The following is a 21,831-nucleotide window of genomic DNA, read 5'->3' as shown; positions in this document are numbered from 1 at the left end:
AGATTCAAATGCAGATGCAGACTTATCCCTATCCTCGGACATTACTTTCTCATTAAATATGACATCTCTACTTCTGATTATTTTTCGATTTTTATCATTCCAAAACCGATAACCAAATTGATCAATGCCATACCTAATAAAAGTACATTTAACAGATTTCGGATCAAGTTTACTTCTATTAACAGAATCTATATGCACATATGAAACACAGCCAAATAGCTTCAAAAAAGAAACATTTACCTCTTTACCGCTCCAAGCTTTTTCTGGTAGTTCTTCATCCAATGGAACAGATGGACCATGGTTAATCAGATATGTTGCAGTGTTAACTGTATCTGCCCAAAACATCTTTGGTAATTCGACATGTATCTTCATACTTCTAGCACGTTCATTCATAGTTCTATTCATGCATTTTGCAACGCCATTCTGTTGAGGTGTCTTTCGAACAGTCTTCTCCATTCTAATTCCACTTTCTGCACAATATTTCTTGAACTCATTGTCCTCATATTCCCCTCCATTATCTGATCTCAAGCACTTAATTTTTTAGACATGTTTCAGTCTCCACCAAGGATTTCCACTTCTTAAAAGTAGTATAAACTTCAAATTTATGTTTCAAAAAATAAATCCATACCTTTCTCGTTGAGTCGTCGATAAAGGTAACATAGTATGATGATCCTCCAAGAGATGAACCTGGTGCAGGACCCCACATATCTGTATGAACCAATTTCAACTTTTCTGACTTCGGTTTCCTACCATCCTTTGAAAAACTGACCCTCTTTTGTTTGCCGAAGATGTAATACGCACAAAAGTCAACGTCCACCGATTTCAAATCTGACAATTTCCCCTTAGATACAAGTACCTTCATCCCTTTTTGACTCATATGCTCAAGTCTTTGGTGCCATAAATTTGAGTCTTCCTTCTCACCAACAATTGCTACTGCATCCTTATTGTTCGTAGTCATGTAAAGGGTGTCTTCTTTTTTACCATGAGCAACAACCATGGCTCATTTGGTGATCTTTTACAAATCACCCATGAAGGTTACAACATGACCTTCATCATCAAGTTGTCCAACAGAAATCAAGTTTCTTTTCAAACCAGGCACATGCTTGACATTCTGTATCTTCCAAACAGATCCATTTGGCAACTCGATTGTTACATCCCTTTTACCCACAATCTTTAAAGGTTCATCATCAGCCAAATAAACCTTCCCGAAATCACCACCAATGTAATTGTCCATGATTTCCCTCTGTAAAGTAGAATGGAATGATGCCCCATAGTCTAAAATCCAAGATTCAAGAGGGTTGTCAATACTCAAGATCAAAGCATCATAAATCTCCTCCGTTGCAACATTAGCAGGCTGCTGATTTTAATCACCTTTGTTCTTATTCAATATCGGACAATCTCCTTTTAGATGTCCATTCTTTCCACAGTTCCAATAACTTTGTCCCTCTCCAATTCTTGACTTGCTTCTGTGTTTGGATTTTGATCTGTTGCGGTTAGGGTTTTTTCATACTGATCTTCCTTTGGCTTCTGTATTCAGGGCAGAACCTGATGTTTCCCTTAATCCCTCATGCGAATTTCTTCACTCAGAATTAAATCTTGAATATCATTGTAATTCAACTTTTCTTTTCCCGAAGAATTACTCACCGTTGTTATAGTACCATTCCAACTTTCTGGCAAACTAGATAGAAGAATCAAATCCCTAACCTCATCATCAAATTCGATAGATACAAAACTCAATTGTGTTACCACAATATTGAATTTGTTCAGATGCTCAGCCACCAAAGCACCTTCTATCATCCTCAAATTAAACAATCTACGTATCAAATAAACTTTATTTGAGGCAGAGGGTTTTTCATATATGTTTGAGAGTACCGCCATGAGACCCGCCGTAGCCTTCTCCTTCGGTATGTTAAACGCAACGTTATGAGACAACGTTAGCCGAATAACACCTAGTGTTTGGCGATCAAGAAGAGTCCACTCATCATCTTTCATTTTTTCTGGTTTCGTTCCTTAAAGGGGCTCATATAGTTTTTTCTGATACAAATAGCCTTCAATATGCATCTTCTAAAATCCAAAATCTATGCCATTGAATTTATCGATTCTAACCTTCTAGTCTGTAGCCATTGCTCCCACTCAAACCAATGCTCTGATACCAGTTGTTATGAAATTGACCCATCCTAACCAAGATCGGTGAGACACGAAATAACAAACAAAGAAGAAAAATGAATCAAGCAAATCACATACATAAGAACACAAGGATTTACGTAGTTCACCCCAGAATAGGGCAACATCCACGGCTGCTGCGATTTTTCACTATGATAAAAAAATACAACTCTCTTAACCTAAAAAAGGCACCCCCTCATCTATTTATAAGTATAAAATTAGGGTTACACAGAAGCACATGGGAATTACGAAAGTACCCAAAAAATTTTATCGGAGGGGGTAAACCTCCCTAGACCCCCTCCCCCTTGGGGGAGGCCCCCCCAACAATATTCGCAATAGGAATTGTAGTTAGCAGTAGTAACAGTAGTAATAACCAGTCAAAAAAGTAGTAATTGTAGTAAAAAAACATGGTCATTAGACTCTTGTCCCTTATCCGCTTATCTCGGATTCCGATATCTTCGGAGGCAACCTCGGCCTAGCCGAGATCACCTCGGCGTCACGACCAGGACACGTGGCACCTCGGCTGACACATCGGCGTCACCTTGCCACGTGTTGGTACTCAGAAAATATATCCCCACAACTGCCCCCTAGGTTCTATTACCTCGGCATTCTGAGGTGATGGAACCTACACTGTTCGTTCATCTGTGCCCCTCTGTCTGAGATCAAACTTGCCGACCTCAAAGTTCCCTGGACTTCGCTGTCCACTGGTGTCAAGAATCAAGTTTCATGCTTTCCAAACTGCTTGAAATCGCACCTCCTAGCCGAGATTCTGGTTCCTTTAATTCGTAAACTCCAAGAGCTTTGCAACTGCTCCACTCACACTCTCTGGTGAGTTCCCGATTTCCAGTCACCTATTTGACTCCGGCGATTTTCATATCGGCGTTCACTTCACTTTGTAGGTTCATAAACTCTTACTTTTTTATTAAGCTCAATCTTTCATAACTCTTCTGATTTACTTTGAATCTGTTTATTTGCCATCTGTGGCCTTCTGTTCTCATCTGTCTTCAATTTTTTGATTTCTTATTGCTAAAATGCCTGAAACTGTTCTCTGTCATATCCGCTTTCTGTTGCTAGCATCATGTCTGGTTCATTACTTTCTTGTTCTTCACATACTTACTTAGTGCCTGTGCACTTGGCTTTATTCTTGAACTTTACCGTCTTCTTGACTATTTTTTTTCTTTTCTCATTTAATCCTCTGGCTTCTTCTCTTTCTAGCTCTTTTGCTTAAATCCGCCATTTGTTCCAAGCTTTCAAGCTTCTTCAACTGTCTTCGTTTCTCTTCTCCGGTGAAGCTTTACGTCATTCTGTCATTGTCGTCAGACTTCGGCAATTCTCATTTCAGCTTCCCTCTTTCTGGTAAGCCACTGTTCCTCCTGGTTTTATTTCTTGTTGCTTTCCAAGAAGCTCTGCTTCATTGTTAATCACCATTGCTTGTTTTACCCGTTATTTCCAAATCATCTTCTTGGCTACACACTGTTCACATATCTGTTGATTTCTGTCACTGTTCTTGGCTTGACACACCTGTGCAATCCTTTTGTCTTAATTTCCTGATAGCTTCATCACCATTTTTGATTTACGAATTACATTCTTGTTTTTGTTTTCTGTGTCTTTTCCCAGATTTTTTGCTTTCAATCCTTGCTTTCAAAACTTCGAGGTGCCAATCGCCAAGAAGAGCTTTGATCAAACTCTTCAGGAGGTTGATGCTGAGCTCGTGGCTGAGAAGGCTGCTGAGAAGTTCTTTCCAACTGTCTTCTGGGGGTGAGACATAACCTACCGCTGATGCCGAGTAGTTTGCTTCCTTCTTAAAATTGATGCCAAGGTAGCGGTAGAGAAGCTCCTCCAACTGACTGCCGAGGCTGAACCATTGTCGTCCGTCGAAGTAGATTAGTCCGACGTTCTTGCTTTCAGTCCCTAGTTTTTTAAGGCCTTCATTTTTGTACTTGCCAACTTTCTCAGCTCTTAACAAGCTAGTTGGTCATCTCGGTTGATCATATCTTGGAAACGTCTTTCAGTGTTATCTCGGCTATACCAAACTTGTAAATTGCTACAAATTTCAACAAGTGGTAGACTTCATAATCTTCGGTTAACTCATTTTGTAATTTGCTCAAAAATTTCAACAAGTGTTAACATTCCTTGCTCCTTAATTATCATTCCTTCCCCCTACACCTTCTCCCTGGCCCCTAATGTGAACGCAAGTTGTACTTAGGATCACATTAGGGAAGTGGGCTTCATGCTGTAGTCACAGACCTGATGTGTTCTTCTTTCGCCGATGTACTAAAACTTCTGGTATTTAATTCACCCCCTTTAGACCCTCTTTCTCTTGGCCTTTGCAAACTATCATCGCTATTTCTTGAAGCATTTATTCCTTTTCACAATTCTGGTCACCACTTCTGGCGTGCATTTAGTGGTTCTAATCAAAACGACGTTTGACTCTGGAGAATCTTTTGCCGACATTTAACTTTGTGCACTCTTTAGCTTGTAAATTCTCTCAGAATTTCAACAAGTGTTAAACATCATTTCGGTTTAACTTCGGTTAAGTATCATCTCAGTTTAACTTCAGTTAAACATCACCTCAGTTTAACTTCGGTTAAACATCATCTCGGCTTAACTTCGGTTAAGCATCATCTCAGTTTTTGAAGTTTTTCTTTTTTTTGTCGCTTGTACTCTTGTACCTTTTTGTTCTTTAGATAATGTAAGCTCTGCATATGGCCGATGTGCCTCCTTGTTCTTCAATGTCTAATTCAACTTTCCTTCTCTGAATGAAGCGCTCTTCGTCGCCCTCCCGGACGAGGATTTTCTTCAGTGTCTCTTCACTCTTTTTGGCTGGCTCCTTGCCGACATCATCTAGGACCTCCATGTCCTCGTTTTCAATCTCTGCCTTCCCTGGTTCCCGAATGTTGCAGGTAGTTTTCATTGCTGCCATGGAGCAATTCTTCGCCTGCAGTTGATCCCCTCTGACTCTTTCAATCCCATGTTCTGTGGAGAACCGCAATAGTTGATGCAACGTTGAGGGAACTGCCCCCATTGCATGCAACCATCGCCTTCCCAAGATGATGTTATAAGGTGAAGGTGTGTCAATCACGACGAATTCTGTTTTGATCTTCTTCTAACTGCTCTTGCAAGATTCTATACTTAGAATATTGTGCATGCCTTTCATACTTTGCCTCCTTTGTGCAATCTTCTCGGGGTTACATACCTCGGGTATAATAGCTACAAAACTTTTACTTCGGCAAGATACTGACCTGCAAACTTTTCATAAATTCTAACAAGTGTGAAACATATACTACTCAATGTTAACTTTGCAAACTTTTTCTCAAGTTTCAACAAGTGTTTAAACGGTGATCTCGGTCTAGCCTACTTGTAAATTGCTACAAATTTCAACAAGGATTAACATAACAAGTGTTAAACAATAATCTATTTGTAAATTGCTACGAATTTCAACAAGTGTTTAAACAATATACTTAGCTTTTACCTCAACCTGTAAATTGCTGCAAATTTCAACAGATGATCACATGTCGGCTTAACATTATCTTGTAAATTGCTACAAATTTCAACAAGTGTTAAGCATATTCTCTGGTTTAACCAACCTGTAGATTGCTACAAGTGTGTAGACTATAACCTCGGCTTCACTTCGACTTGTAAATTGCTACAAATTTCAACAAGTGAAGAGAAACAGTAATCTCGGCTTAACTCCAACTTGTAAATTGCTACAAATTTCAACAAGTGAAGATAAGGAATCAGCTTAACTCCAACTTGTAAATTGCTACAAATTTCAACAAGTGAAGATAAGGAATCAGCTTAATTCCAACTTGTAAATTGCTACAAATTTCAACAAGTGAATTAAGGAATCAGCTTGACTCCAACTTGTAAATTGCTACAAATTTCAACAAGTAAAGACAAGGAATCAGCTTGACTCCAACTTGTAAATTGCTACAAATTTCAACAAGTGGAGACAAGAAATCATCTCGGCTTAATTTCAATTAAGCATCATCTCGGCTTAACTTCGGTTAAGCATCGTCTCGGTTTAACTTCGGTTAAGTATCATATTGGTTTAACCAACTTGTAAATTGCTACAAATTTCAACAAGTGTTAAACGCATTCTTCTTCTCTCTGCCCCCCCAGTGTGAACTTAAAATCCACTTGGGTTCTCATCATACATGTAGCTTCGACTTTGTCGCCGAGGTTTAATTCAAGCCGAGGTTGTCGGCCTTGGTTTCTCTATTGATCTTACTTGGCTCCAACCTGAGTTTGATTTTCGGCCTCGCATCGGCGAGCCGTTTCTCTTTTCTTGTTCCGATGCCTTTGTTCCCGGCATGTTCTCCTCGGCCCTAGCATACTTCTCAATTCTGGCCAACTTTAGTCTGATCTTGTGTGTTTCCTTTTTATCTTCTGGGATCTGAGATCTGCTCATTGTGCTCTTCTCTTCTCGGACTCAGGTGCCGAGATCTTATCTTCTAGAATCTTGGATTTGCTCACTTAGGTTGAACTCTCGTCTTCTCGGGCCTACTTGTCTAGGCTGAGATCATGTCTTCTCGGATCCGGGATCCAGGATCTGGAATCCGGGATCTGTTCACTCAGGATGAGTTCTTCTATACTTGAATGTTATCTCCTTGGGAGCGCTCATGCCCCCATGTCTTTGCATCCCTTCTGGAAGGGTCTTCGTTCTTCCGCAGGTATCTATCCTTCCATACGTGGAGGTCATCTTCGTTGCTTTAATCTGTTGTCTTTGGTGCGTCACCTACCTGGCCGGCTTCTTTCACTCCGTGACTCTAGTCACGAGTTTTCTGTGTTGCTATTGTCTCCTTCAACGTCGAGGTTGATAGATCTCCTATTCCCAGCAAGAGCGTTGTCTCCAGTCTGATCCTTCTGTCCGTCATTGGCCATCTATTCTTCTTTCTTTCCCACAGACGGCGCCAAATTGTGTGGGTGATTTTCCAACCACACTGCCCGCTTAGTAATCAGCTGGAGAGCACTAGCAGAATAGATGGCACCTGACTGACCTGCAACAGAAATATAAGAATCCCGCGGTGGTTTCGACCACCCGGGGGCACTCCGACGATCAAGTCAGTATATCTCTCAAAGATAAATCAAGTACTAAACTCACAAGCTTGAGTATCAAAAAACATACCTTAGACCCATAGGGGTGCCTCTCTTTTATAGCCAATACAATCCTAGCCCCAATAGGAGCCTGGCCCTAATGGACTTAGGATTACTGCTAATCTGGGACTCCCAGTGGGATTAGGATAAACTCTCTAAGAGTCTTATCTTTACCCAAACTGAAGTCTTCTTCCAATCTAGGACTCTTGTCCATATCCAAGTTGAGTTCCCTCTTCATTCTAGGACTCTTGTCCCTTATCCGCTTATCTCGGATTCCGATATCTTCGGAGGCAACCTCGGCCTAGCCGAGATCACCTCGGCGTCACGACCAGGACACGTGGCACCTCGGCTGACACATTGGCGTCACCTTGCCACGTGTTGGTACTCAGAAAATATATCCCCACAATATAAAATCATCTTGTCTTTACATTCTCATAAACATTAAACTAAAAATTAGGTCTTTTTATTTCAACCATCATAAACATGTTCTATTAACTTAAAATGTCCGTAATCAACAACAAAAGATGAGATTAAACTATTTGATTCAAAACCCTAAATCTCATCTACATGTATTTAAAAAAAAAATCACTTATAAACTCATGTTTTTCATGCAATAACAAGTACCACATATCCATCTATAGTGATATATTGAAGAGAATCAAAGACATCCCTACCTCAAATATGAAGAAAAATAAATCCGAAAATGCAAGCTTGCCAAATCAAGAATCCGAGACTACGGTGTGAAGAGTGCAGCGAGCTTTCCAACTTCTTTTTACAAAGATTGTGTAAAATCTCCCTCTGAGAACTCTCACTCTAAGCAACAATGGTGCAAATTGGAAAGAGAGAGACACCAACAGACCAACTCTCTGGAAAAGAAAAGAAAAAAAAAACGCAGCAGTAAGGAGAAAAAAAAAGGTTAAAAGGAATGGGTGGGGGGAGCCCCACGTGTTTGCCTCCTTTGTTTATTTATTTATTTTTTTTATACAAACATCTGTATATATATATACATCAATTAAAATCATTTTAACAACACTCTAATATTTTGTAACATAAAATAATATAATTTGTTTCATCACAAAAATATATTTTTCGATTGATATAACACATTATAAATTCACATTTCAAACATTTATTATAATACAATATAATAAACAATAACGACTCTCAAAGTGGTACCTTCCATTCACATAATTAAAAGGACTAAACAACTAAACATGTGTCATATGAACCCAATTTAAATTGATTCTAAATTATGGCTCTTGAATCAAATTTCCACCCATAAACTAAACATGCCCCAAATATATACAATACTAAACCCAATAAGTTTACCTCAAGTCATGATTTTAATATCAAATCTCAACACAAAAATTCTACTATAAATTAAACTGAACACTGTTCAATTCGTAAATTTTCAGAAAATAAATATTCATGCATAAACACTTCATAAAATTTTCGTAAGTGTTTTTGAGCTATACAACTATATTTATTTATTTTATTTTTAAATTTTACAAAAGCAAGGTCTTCGACTCGAGAGACACAAATTTCACCCTGAACTTGTGTGACAAATAAAGAACTGTTTTTCAATTATCATAAACCCATTTACAAATGATCTTTTAATATAAAACAAATATCACTAATCACGTGGTGCAACAACCATTCAATTAAATTATGTAATGATTAAAAAAAAAAAAAAAAAGCTGAGTCATTACAATAGTAGGGTTAGTTAAGATGATTTAATACATCCTTAACTTGTTAACAAAACCCTTAAATTACACTTTATTGTTTTGGTTTCTATAATCACATTATTTCAAAGAACATATTTAAGATTTCAATACACCAAACTACAACAGAATCACTGAAGACTTCTAATCCAATGGCACCTCTCCAACATTCTTATGAGAGGGTGAGGGTTCAAATCTCTCCATAGAAGAAGTTGCGTGGAAATGTCTCATTAATCTCTATCTATATCACCCGTTGCGAGTTCACCTGCTTCCTTTCCCCTATCTTTAGAAGTAGGCTGAATATAAACTATATTTTGGTTTTTTTATTCAAAAAAAAAAATCTACAAAGGAATGATATAGAGAAGAGAAATTTTACTTACACAATACTTTTAACACATTACACCCATCATTTTAATATTTTTTATTAAATTTTTATCCTTGTAATAAGGCTAAGACCCTCCCGTCTTATCTATATTATGTGATGATGTAAACATGACATCATAATTTATGTGAATATAAAGTTAAGTTTTCTCTGTTTCATATAAGTCTACACTAGAGCTGTGCAGCGGATTGCCCGACCCGCCAAACCCGACTCGACCCGACCTCATTTGGATAGATGCGTGCCATATGGCTGGCGGATGCGGGCCCGGTTTCTGAGTTTTCACGGGTTTGGGTCGGGTGGCGGTTGATCCGCCACTACACCGGTGAAACCCGACCCGCTCGTTTTTGCCTCCATTTTTTTTTAAAACTTTTATATATGTATTTATTATTTATCCCCTTTTTACCTAAGCCATTCTTCTTCTTCGATTAACAGACATATACAAGACAGACACACTCTTTTCTCTCTCTTTCTTCTCTTTCTCTCTCTCTCTTTTCTCTCTCTCTCCCCCTGAAACCCTGAACATCTATCGACGGCGACGACCAACAACGACCGATGATCTATGCCTAAAGTCGATCGGCAATCTTCTTTTCTATTCTTCTCAATTTTTATTTTTTTTATTTTTTATTTTTTTACGCCCTTTTCTTCAACTAAAACCTTAATCGTAACCCATTCTTCGGCTGAAAGAGGATCGGCGATCATTGTGGTGGTAGTGAGATCTCTTTCCTCTTCTTCTTCTTCTCTTCTTCTCCTCAATCTCTAATCTGTTCATTTTTTTTTTGTTCCATTTCTAAAACCAGAGGATCGGCGACTGAATCTGTTTTTTCATTTTTTTTTCCTACTTTTGTTTTGTTGATATTCAATAAACCTCTCTTGAATCTGTTGTTCTAGTTCTAACCTATTTTTTGTTTTGTTGCAGTTCTAATGGTGTCATTGATGTAATCTTGAACTGGGTTTGGGTTTTCCTCTCTCTCTCTCTCTCTCTCTCTCTCTCTCTCTCTCTGTGTGTGTCTATCAGCTTCATACGAATATCCATGTCAATCTACTGCTTATACCAAGCATTTTGCTTTCTTTCTGTTTGAGGTAATGCCACTGAGAAACATTTGATTTTTTTTTATTATAAAGATTTGTGTAAAAGTGATTGTGTTACAAAGTGTCTTGAATTTGTTGAATTTGTAAAAGTGATTGTGTTTCAAACTTTTCAAATGGCTTAACAAATTTTTTTTTTCCTTACTGTCTTGAATTTGTTTGCTTATAAAGAATTCTAATAATTATTTAGAACACCCCATTTGTTACAAAGTGTCTCTGATATGTTGTAATTTGTTTGGTTGATTGATTCTAGTTGGGTTTTGTATTTTTGGGACTTATATTGAATGCTTTGGAATGTTATGTGAGGAAGCTAAATAGATTTATGAATTCTGGGAGTTCTTTTGTGTAAAAGTGAAACTGATTGTGTTTATTTTATATTAGCTCCACTTTCCAATTATTGGTTGGTTTGGTCACAGTTTTATTTAAATCACTTGCTATAAGGTTTTTCCTTACCGTCTTGAATTTGTTTGCTTATAAAGAAATTCTAATAATTATTTAGAACACCCCATTTGTTACAAAGTGCTTTCTTGATTAATATGAAAAGTTTATAACTTTGATATGTTGTGATTTGTTTGGTTGATTCTAGTTGAGTTTTGTATTTTTGGGACTTGTATTGAATGCTTTGGAATGTTATGTGAGGAAGCTAAACAGATTTATGAATTCTGGGAGTTGACTTGCTGCTAAACAGATTTATGAATTCTGGGAATTGATTTAGTTGTTCATGTAATATTTGGAATCAATGCTTATGCACAGGGAAGGGTATGTTATCTTGTTTGAAATCAAAGGGAAAAACAGACCATGGATTTAAAAAGCATATTTTGAATGATTTTTTATTTGTTTTTGGAAGTATATTTGATAATCTTTTGGTCATGGATCCTTCAAACGAAGAAATATTTTTTGCGAGTCCTAATGTTGTGCCCGAATCATCTTTTGTTGACCCCTCTACCCAACCTAATGCTTCCCTTCCTAGACCACCCCTGGCCAAAACTAGTAGTAGGAGGAGGAGAACAACATCAAAGGCTTGGGAACATTTTGAAAAGATTAAGGGTATTGATGGGAAAGATAGGGCTATGTGCAAATATTATAAGAAAGAATATATGGCAGGATCTAAGAGTCATGGAACAAGTAATTTGTTAAGTCATTTAAAAAATTGTACAAAGTATCCATATAAAAATACTCATGGGCAACAAACGTTGAGATTTTAACCTAGAGAAGTTGGTGGGGAAGGTGTTGTTGATGTTGTGGCTACGTCATTTTCTATAGAAGTTGCTAGGAGGTATCTTGCCGAGATGATAGTAATTGATGAATTGCCCTTTAGATTTGTGGAGGGGATTGGTTTTAAGAGGTTTTATATGTCGTGCAATCCAAGTTCAAGATCCCATCTCGATATATCGTTGTTAGGGACATTGTAGACATATACACCAATGAAAGGGAGAAGTTGAAGAAAATTGTGAAGGGGCGTAGAATTTGTTTTACCACAGACACATGGACTTCTATACAAAATTTGTGTTATATGTGTCTAACTGCACATTTCATTGATGTTGATTGGAAGTTACAAAAGAGGATTATAAATTTTTATCAAGTTGAAGAGCACAAATGAGAAACTCTTGGTAAAAAAATTGAGGCACTCTTAAAAGAGTGGGACATTGATGGCCTTTGATTGTACCTTAACTGTTGATAATGCGAGTTCCAATAATCTAACCATTAGATTCTTGAAACATGCCACAAAACTGTGGAAGGGAACAGTCTTGGGCCATGAATTTTTACATACGCGTTGTTGTGTGCATATTCTAAATCTCATTGTTAGTGATGGATTGAAGGATCTTGAGTCTTGTATAGTGAATGTGCGGCATGCAGTGAGGTATGTGAGGTCTTCTCCAAACCGCCTTGACTCTTTTAAAAAGTATGTGGAAAGTTTGAAAATTGAGAGTAAGAGTCTCTTGTGTCTGGATGTGCCAACATGTTGGAATTCCACATATCTTATGTTGGAGGCGGTAGAAAAATTTGAGAGTGGTTTTCAAAGAATGGGTGAGGAGAACTACAATTATAAACACTACTTTTTGGATAATGAAGGGGGTGAGAGGAGAAAGATGCCTACAGTTGAGGATTGGGATAATCGTAGGGTGTTTTTAAAATTTCTTAGAATGTTCTACAATACAACAAAGAGATTTTCTGGGTCTTTATTTGTTATTTCAAATACATTCTATACTGAAATTTTTGTCACTGAAAATATGATTGGACAATTAATCAAAGACAATGATCATATTTTGTGTTCAATGGCAAAGAAAATAAAAGAGAAGTTTGACAAGTATTGGAGAAATGGGGATAAAATCAATCTCCTTTTGTATGTTGCGGTTGTGCTTGATCCTCGAAGAAAAATGACATACTTGCAATTTTATTTTTCAATAATTTTTGGTAGAGATATGGTGAGAGTGAAAGAAATGTTAGACAATGTGAAAAATTGTTTTGAGTCAATTGTATGATTATTATGCCACACTTGATTCAACAAATGTGCATGCCTCCAATGTAAATAAAACAGTAGATATGGTGACAGATGAAAATGACCCACACTCTATTTGGAACTCTCAATTTAACTCATTTTTTGAGGGGCAATTTTCTAGTGATGGGAATATGTCGGAATTGGACAAGTACTTGGGTGATATTAAGAAAGGTGGGAAGAATGCTCAATTTGACATCTTGGACTGGCGGAAGGTTAATGCAACAAAATATAGAGTATTATCACTTATAGCACGAGATGTGTTGGCAATGTCTATTTCCACTATTGCCTCTGAGTCAGCTTTTAGTATATGAGGTCATATCCTTGATCCATTTCGTTGTTCACTTGCTCCCAAGATGGTGGAGGTTCTTGTTTGTACACAAAATTGGCTTCGAAGTAATATTCCAATATGCCTTCGACAAGCAATGGAGGATGTTGAAGAATTTGAACAATAATATGATTCAGGTAATATATACAATGATATTTTTTTTAATCCATTTCATTTATTTTGTTTTTTAAAAATTCACTATCTTCACTTTACATGTTTTTGTTGTGTTATGTTTTATGCGTAGTTGTTTCGGAATCAAGTTCATGTTCAAGCCCAAGTCCGGAGAGTAATTTTATTCAAGTTTAATATTATTGGCAAAATACTATCCCTTTGTTAAATGTTATTAACATACAAGGATGGATCTAGAGGGGGGCGAAGGGGGGCGGCCGCACCCCCAAAAATTTGAAAAATATTATATATTATACTAGAAATTTTAAAATAATTTAAAATTATAGGAGTTTGCACCCCTAAATTTTTTTTTAAATAATTTCAAAATTATATAGAGTAGCCTCCCCAATTTTTAAAACTATTTGGAATTTTTTTTTTGAATTAGTTAACATATATAATAATCTATTTTAAATTTCATGTATATGTATTTTGTAAATTAGGTCAAGATGAAAGCAAAATTTTAGAAACTTTAATGGGTGAAAGTGTAAAATATGAAACTTTTACAAATATATAAACTATAAGGCTTGTTGGAGAAGCTTGTTCAAACAAAGCACTAAGATTAAAAAAAGAAAAGAAAACAACTAATCTGAGAGACTTGTTGCGATTCAAAAGAGAGGAGAGGAGCGAAAAGACGAGGAAAGAAACGGAGAAGCTTTGTTGTCGGACTTCGTCAGAGCTGGTCGGTGTAGACGGTGGAACCGTGGACTCTCACTAGTAAGTTATCTGATATCCCTCCAGCTTCAATGTGATTATTTTGTTTTTAGACTGAATATTTTGATTGATTGTGATTTTAGACTGAATAATACGATTATTTTGCCATTAATTTGTTATTGGTTGTTATCGGTCGCTGTAGACGTCCCTGAACGGCCCGGGAGGGTGAGTCCCGTTCTGTTCGTATTGGGGTTCACTATAGTTCGGACTCACAAATTGTCACGGTTCTAAATCTGAACCAAGGAGTCCAAATTCGGCAAATCGTGACGGAGATATTCTCATTTGAAATCGGGCCCAAAAAGTAGATTTGTGCTTGTCAGCCAGAAAAGTGGCCGGTCGGCCAGTTGGGGTGGCTGGTCAGCTACTACAAGTGGCCGGTCGGCCACTTATGTCCAAAACTCAAATATTTTGCAGATCTTTTCCCTCCAGCTTTTCTACACAACCTCCAGCTATCTGATTTGTAGATATTTCGACCAGGGCTCTATTTTTGCTATATATGGAGGCCATTTCTCTCATTATTGGAGGTTAACATATTTTGGGAGCCTCTCTCTCTAAAACTCTGCTTTTGGCTCAGATAGTGGCTGTGTTGTTGTTGTGCTTCAAGGGTAAGGACTTACCTCTTTAAAGTTTTGTTTTACTTCGTAGCTTGGCCACCTTTGCATGCTATTTTGAGGCTTGTTTTAACCTCCAAAAAACTTTATTTTTAAGGGTTTAAAGTAACGGTTTGAGTCTTGTTTAGTTAGGGGGTGGTTTCCTCCCTTTGCTCTTTGGTTTGTAAAGCCTTTTGAGCCATCTTTCAAAGCTTTTAAAACAATCTTTTCTTGGCCTTTCTACCACGGAAACTCAGAGAAATTTTAGTGGTGGAAAGTTGGTTTTGTGGTCCAAAATAGGAGGGGGTGGTCCCCTCTCCTTGTATCTTGTTTGTATGCATAGTTGGCCTAACCTTTGAGCATGTTTTTCTACCATCTCATGGCTTGATCTCAGCATCTTTTGGGCCTTATTTTAACATGTTATAACTCTAATAACTCTATTTTTGGTTGGTTGGAGCACCTCTTGTTTGCTTCTTACACTTGTAGTGTAATCATGCTTACTAGCTTATCATGCTCGATGGTTTAGCCTATTATTCTAGCTTATGTTAGCTCTATCTCAGCATGTTTTTGCTCATGTTTTGACATGCTTTAACTCAGTTTTGAGTGGTCTTGGTCATATGAGATTTGCTATGCATAGTTGTAGTGTAAATGGCCTTGACTAGCTTTGAGTTTTAGGATCCTTAGCATACTTTGCTTGTGATATTTGCACGATATAGCCTCATGTTGCATGTAATTTTAGTGCATATAGTGTAGTCACACTCTCACATATTCCATTCTTTCATCGCTTTTAAGAGTTGTGCTCTATGCCTTGCTTGTGAGCCTACATGCGAACATTTTTTTCTTGCTATTTGAGCTTCAATTTCAGCATGTTGTAGCCTCTGATTTGGCATGATTAAGCTCTGTCCAGAGCTCATTTGGTTGTTTATGCTTGATATTGCATGCTTCTAGAGTGATGCTCTTTACTAGCTTAATGTATTTGGCTTTTGAGCATGTCTTGTATAGATTGTTTGCATGATTTAGTGTCTTGGGCATGCCATTTTAGCACTGCAAATCTGCCATCTCCCTCATTTCTTCATCTTTTTTTATTTTCTCTGAGAGTTGGTTGGTCTTGAGATTGTGTTTAAGTTTGGGATTGAGACTTGTGCTTAAATGGCTTTAACCCTCTTTTGAGGGTTCCTCCTAGTTAAAGGCATGGTCTCTCCTATGCCTTAAACCAATCTTTTGGTTGACCACATCTCCTTAGAGGACTTGCATATTGAACTTAACCATTAAAGAATGGTAATCAAATCAACTAAAACATGCCAAGATAACATATGTGTGTTGCATTGCATGTGTTGGATCGAATGTTAATCCAAACACAAGAAATATGGCACGTTTCATACTCAAAGTGATGAAACGTGTCGCCTTTCTTGGTCGTTGTCACCCTTGATCATACATGATAGGGTGGCGACACTTTGAGTCTTATGTGTGCATTCACTAAGCTTGTACGTGCTTGGTCCTTTGGCCATCATGCATGAAAATGGGTGATTGGTGGCTTGAGAGCCGAGTGTCGCACTCCTTTGAGCTTGAGATATGATAAGAAGGGTGGTAGTACACACATTCCTTGAAGAATACATTGTTGTGCCTCTGTTGTTCTCTGTTGCAGCAAAACTAGAAGCCTGGAGAAGTAGGTGGTCGGTCAGCCACTTGCAGTAGCTGACCAACCACTTTCACTAGCTGACCGGCCAATTGAGGTGGCCGGCAGCCACTTTTTGTGGCCGACCGGCCATTAGTCCAGTTTTGTGCAAAAATGATTCTGTTTTGGAGCAGAAACAGTCTGGAAGTTGGTTCAGTGTTCGGAATACAAGGTAAATGCAAACAGAGGCAACCGGTGGCAAAGTGATGTATTTTTTGGGAGGACGCAACGGAGCATGCATGTCTCTCTCGCCTCCAAGGTCGTTACTTGCTCCGCTTTATTACTTTAATTAGTTAGTATAGCTAATTATTCAAGTGTTGTAATATTTTAATTAGTTTGTATAACTAATTATTCAAATTCATTTGTGTTGTAATAATTAATTAGCTTAACATAGTTAATTAGTTGTCTTGTAATATTTAGTCTAATTAGTTTAATTAGATTAGTTTAATTAGCTTAGCTTAGATTAGCTTAGCTTATTTATTCAGACCCTCCTTCGCGAGGGCCTAATATTGTAATAAGTGTGCGTGTGTGTGTGCATGTCTTCCAACCCCACGTCTTTCTCCCTGTTACTTACCGATTTCAATGGTTAGTTTTGGGCATATTTCGATTAGCATACCTTATGCTTGCATGTGTGCATCATTCATTTGTCTTGCATGCACTGGGCTCGGCGCATCATTCAAACTACATTGCAATTTCAATACACTTGCTTGAATACGTGTTTCAAAAGCATGTTATCAAAGTGTTGCATATACCATGATTAGGTAGCCGAGCCTATTTAGTTGCATTATTGCATGTGTTTAACATAGTTAGGAATCATGCATTTTTCTAACTTTGTTTTCTTTCTTGGCTTGGAGTACACTATAAGTCTTTACGCTTTAGCATACTTGCATGAGTGTGAGTGTTGGCAAGATAGCATGCTTGCCATGATGCTATTTGCTTAAGTGATTAATTGCATGAATGCCTGTGGATGAAGGCTTTGTTACTGAAATTGGAACATTTCGACGATTGTGAGTTTTAAGCCCACGTTGCGTAGTGGCAAATCATATTTTAAGCCTACTTGAGGGTGGAAAATCCGCGCTTTAGCCCACTTGCGAGTGGCAATTTCAAAAACAAACATGAGTTGTTTTGTTCCAATTCCCGCGATTTAGTATATACTTGTATGTTGTGCACATCACATAGTAAAGTTAGCTAATAACCAAAATAAGAACACATGTGTATATAAAATAACATATCTTGCTTAATAAAGGTCAATCCTTTGATCTGGCGAGCAAGGGTGCTCATTTCAGGACCTTCCCCTCTCGTACCCAAGTTCCCGAGCCGAGGCAACTTTGGTGATGACAGACACGTGGCCTTTGGCACGAGTCAGGGTTTCCTAAATTTTTCAAAAATAAAATATTTATATGGCGACTCTGTAATCTGGCAAAGTAGTCCAGTTTTGGCATTATTTGATTTAAAATCGATTTTCCAAAATGATTTTCCAGATTTGGACTCTTTGGTGTTTATCAGTCTCACATTGCACTTGGTGAGATTAGATTCAGAATCGTGACAAGAGTCCAAAATCTAGAGGACCAATTCGCGCCTCTCCAAAAGGGGGGCGTGTGAAGAAAGTCGAGTCTACAGTTTTTGGCAACTCTGCTGGGGATTTGGAGAACTTGACCAAGATACGTCGGACCATATGAGATCATTGAGAAAATCAATCCGGTGGCGTATCAAGTTGCGCTTCCTCCTGAAATGGAGCATATGCATAACGTCTTCCATATTTCCATGTTGAGAGACTACCTACGGGATCCCTTCCATGTAATAGAGCCTACCCACGTAGTGTTGAGTGATGACTACACTTACGAGGAACGGCCTATACAGGTTGTAAATCGACGGATCAAGAAACTGCGAAACAAAGAGATCCCGCTAGTAAAAGTTGACTGGCAGAACCACAGTGGCGTGTATGTCACTTGGGAAAGGGAAGATGACATGGCTAAAAGATATCCTGAAATGTTTCCACTGAATCCTGTTTTCTTCCAGAATGAAGGTAACTCGAGTTTAGAGGACTAAACTCCTTATAAGGAGGGGAGACTGTAACAACCCTCATACTGTTTACTGATTAATGACCGATTGATTACCGATAATCACCGATTACTGTTAAACGAAACGGATAATGACTGATAACTGACTGATAATTGAACTGATTAAAAGTACTGAACTGACTGACTGAAATTGGAAACCGAATTGATTGAGTATATGTTAGTTAAATTGCATTTTATCTGTTGACAGCATGATTATCTGTTCATGTTCATATGTTTAAACTGCTAATTGAAGGCCTTATTGGCGGCCGAATCCGAAACCGATTAGTGTTCTATGACCCTCATAATTTATGTGATTTTATAGTGCAATTATCTGAAAATTGATTAGGTATGATTAAATCAGATTAAATAAGCTAATTAAAGAGTTGGACTTAACTACCGAATTGCCACCCTTAGTGGTCCACTCAAATACACACACTTGAGCCTTGTATACACTTCAATCAGAGCATTTCTTCAGCTCATTTCTTGAGCTTAACCGACCACGAGAGGGAAAGGGAGAGGAATTGAGTTCTACCTTGTGAATTGCTTGGAAATTGAAGGAATTGGAACATAGGTTGCAAATTTAGCTTCCTCACCTTGTAACTAAAGCTCTAGGTAAGGAATTCAACCCCTCTTTGTTGTGTTTAAGCTCATTCATGTAAGATTCTTGAGCCTCTAGTGATTCAAGTCTAGAATTGGTTCATTGTTGTTGATTTGGAACTCATTTCATGCATGCATGTTTGTAATGTAGATGTTTGAGTTGTTTTCATGGCAAAAGGTTACATGCATGTCCATCTTTTGGTCATACTCCATGAATTCATCATGTTCTTGAAGAAATGAGTCCATTTGAACAAGCTTTGAAGATTGAATTTGGTTTGAATGCATGCATGTTTGCATGTTTTGCATATTTTTGAAAATGGGTTTGAATGTGGTTTTAATTGACTCACCTTTGGGGCTTGAATTCATAAATTGAGCTTTGAAACTTGTTATACATTGAATTTAGTGATGTTTTCCAGAATTTGGGCCCAAGAGGTCGAGTTTGGAGTGGTAGAATGCTTGGTTTGAGCTTGGGAGGCAGATCTGGAAATTCCAGATTTGGCTTCCTCGCTCGAGCGAAGGATTCCCCGCTCGAGCGAGCACCTTTGTCCAGGGCTCCGCTCGAGCGACCATCGAGCGACCATCGCGCGTAAAATCTCAGCATCCAGTATTTTTACTGTTTTGCAGACCGCTCGAGCGAAGGATTACTCGCTCGAGCGAAGCCTTTGATTTTGGACTTACGCTCGAGCGGAGAAAGTCTCGCTCGAGCGAAGCTCCTATTTTCAGCAAACTTTGCAAAATGTTTTCTAAGTGTATTTTTGCATCCTCATCCCATCCTAGGCATTCTTAGGCCTAGTTTAAGACATTTAGATGAGGATATCGTTGTAGAACACACCAAGGCAAATTAGGGATTAAGTTATGAGATTTCCAAACTGTGTAGCTTAGTGTGTTCAATCTGTTAACTGTGTAGGGTTGGCGACTGGGGAGACACGCTCTAGCCTACTGTAGCCCAAACTCTGTGAGTAACAATTGTGTAAAGATATGTTCAACTGATATCTTTTGAATACTGAACTGAACTGTTTACTGAACTGGTATTACTGAAAGAATGTATGTCTTTTATTTCTGAACTGTACTGTGGCATCCTTAGTACCTACTGTTTACTGTTACTGTTACTGTTACAGAGATCTCTGTCGGTTCCCTCGTGGAACCACTACTGTTTACTGACTGATGGCCATCATTACTGTTCGATCTTTTAAGACCTACTGTTACTGTTATGCTAATGGATGTACCACATATGACTGTTTACTGTACTGAACAACTGAAATACTGATTGAATTGAACTGTTTTCATTACTGTAAGGACATTCATTCTAAACCCCTTTACGCTTTATGTTATTCACTGGGCTTTAGCTCACTGTTTATATATATATGTAGGTGCTCAGCCACCAGATCGGAGCTAGGAGCGTGGGTTAGACTCCAGTTTTGTCAAGCCAGCCTTTGTGCCTCACTGCGAGGTTCCGAGCCTATCTGTTAAGGCTTAGGGGTCTTTTACAATTCCCCCTTCTGTACTGTTTTACTGTTCTGTATAGACCGAGTGTTACTGTACTGTTATATAGGGTTGAGTCCCTAGTCTGAATGATTGTAAATATTCTGTATAGACTGTACTGTTTATGTATAAATGTATGAAAAGTCCTTTTGCATACAGACTGTCACAGCTCAATGGACACTATTTATTTACTGTATTGGCTTCCGCCAGGCCCTGTACTCTGTTTTACTGTATTACTGTTCTGCAGGCCTTCGGTAATTTCGGATTACTAGCCGGTTACGGTGCTAAACCCATAGGGCCGGGTTTGGGTCGTGACAGAGTGGTATTAGAGCAATACTTACCACGAGTTATACCGCACACACGTGTCCAAATGAGCTATAGGGTGTCCTAGAAAAGTTATTAGGGCATCTCATGAGCATGATAAGTGTGTGGTTATGTTATGACTGAATACATGCTAATGTGGCAAATTGTTAAACAAATGACTGCTTATGTTTAAAACTGTTCTAACTGCTTATAGTGAAATGGATAATGCAACCAATGCAAATGAACCTGAGTCCTCATCTACTGAGGCAAGAATGGAAAGAATGGAAAGAATGATAGAACTGATAACCGCTAGACTGGAACAACAACAGAACCAACAGCCCCCACCTCCTCCTCCTCCGGTACAGCCGGAACCTAATGCGAATGTGGATGATGGGGATATTATTGCTCTCACCCATAAATTCAGCAAGATGAAACCGCCATCCTTTCAGGGAGGCCTCGAACCGTTAAAGGCTGAAGCTTGGGTGCTCGAAACAGAAAAATTATTTGAAGTGTTCCCGTGCTCGGAAGCGAATAAAGTACTGTTAGCTACCTTCACCTTACAAGAAGAAGCTATAAGGTGGTGGATGTTGATCCGTGATACAAATACTGTTATGACTTGGGCTCAGTTCAAGGAGTCCTTCTTTGAAAAGTATTTCCCTCAGTGTGTCAGGGATAGGAAAGTGACTGAATTTGAACAGCTGAAGCAGGGCACAATGTCCGTTGCAGAATATGAGACGAAATTTACTGAACTTGCCCGTTATGCACCGCACATGGTGGATACTGAATATAAGAAGGCCAGAAAATTTGAAGGCGGCCTTAATGTGGCAATACTTGACCGGATAAATGTTTTGAAATTACCGACTTTTGTGGGTGTTCTCGACCGGGCATTGATGGCCGAGTCGAACATTGCAGCGGTGAAGCAATCTGAAACACCAACAACTGAATGGCATGGTAAAAGGCAGGGTTTCAAA

The 21,831-nt window shown here is 38.3% G+C and overlaps 1 long non-coding RNA gene across 2 annotated transcripts; it reads left to right on the top strand.

The window, feature by feature from the left end:
- The first annotated feature begins 9,786 nt into the window (after window positions 1-9,786).
- Window positions 9,787-17,211, top strand: LOC114318022 (uncharacterized). Of its 2 annotated transcripts, none has more exons than XR_014343775.1 (3): window positions 9,787-10,069; window positions 10,280-13,411; window positions 13,519-17,211. It is a non-coding gene; the product is annotated as an uncharacterized LOC114318022 (long non-coding RNA). The 2 variants fall into 2 exon arrangements; XR_014343776.1 differs by having other exon boundaries at window positions 9,787-10,072.
- Window positions 17,212-21,831: the final 4,620 nt, after the last annotated feature.

The sequence above is a fragment of the Camellia sinensis genome, chromosome 11, assembly GCF_055761805.1.
Source record: "Camellia sinensis isolate YWXY chromosome 11, ASM5576180v1, whole genome shotgun sequence".
Lineage (NCBI taxonomy): Eukaryota > Viridiplantae > Streptophyta > Magnoliopsida > Ericales > Theaceae > Camellia > Camellia sinensis.
This window is presented reverse-complemented; position numbering and strand designations above follow the sequence as displayed.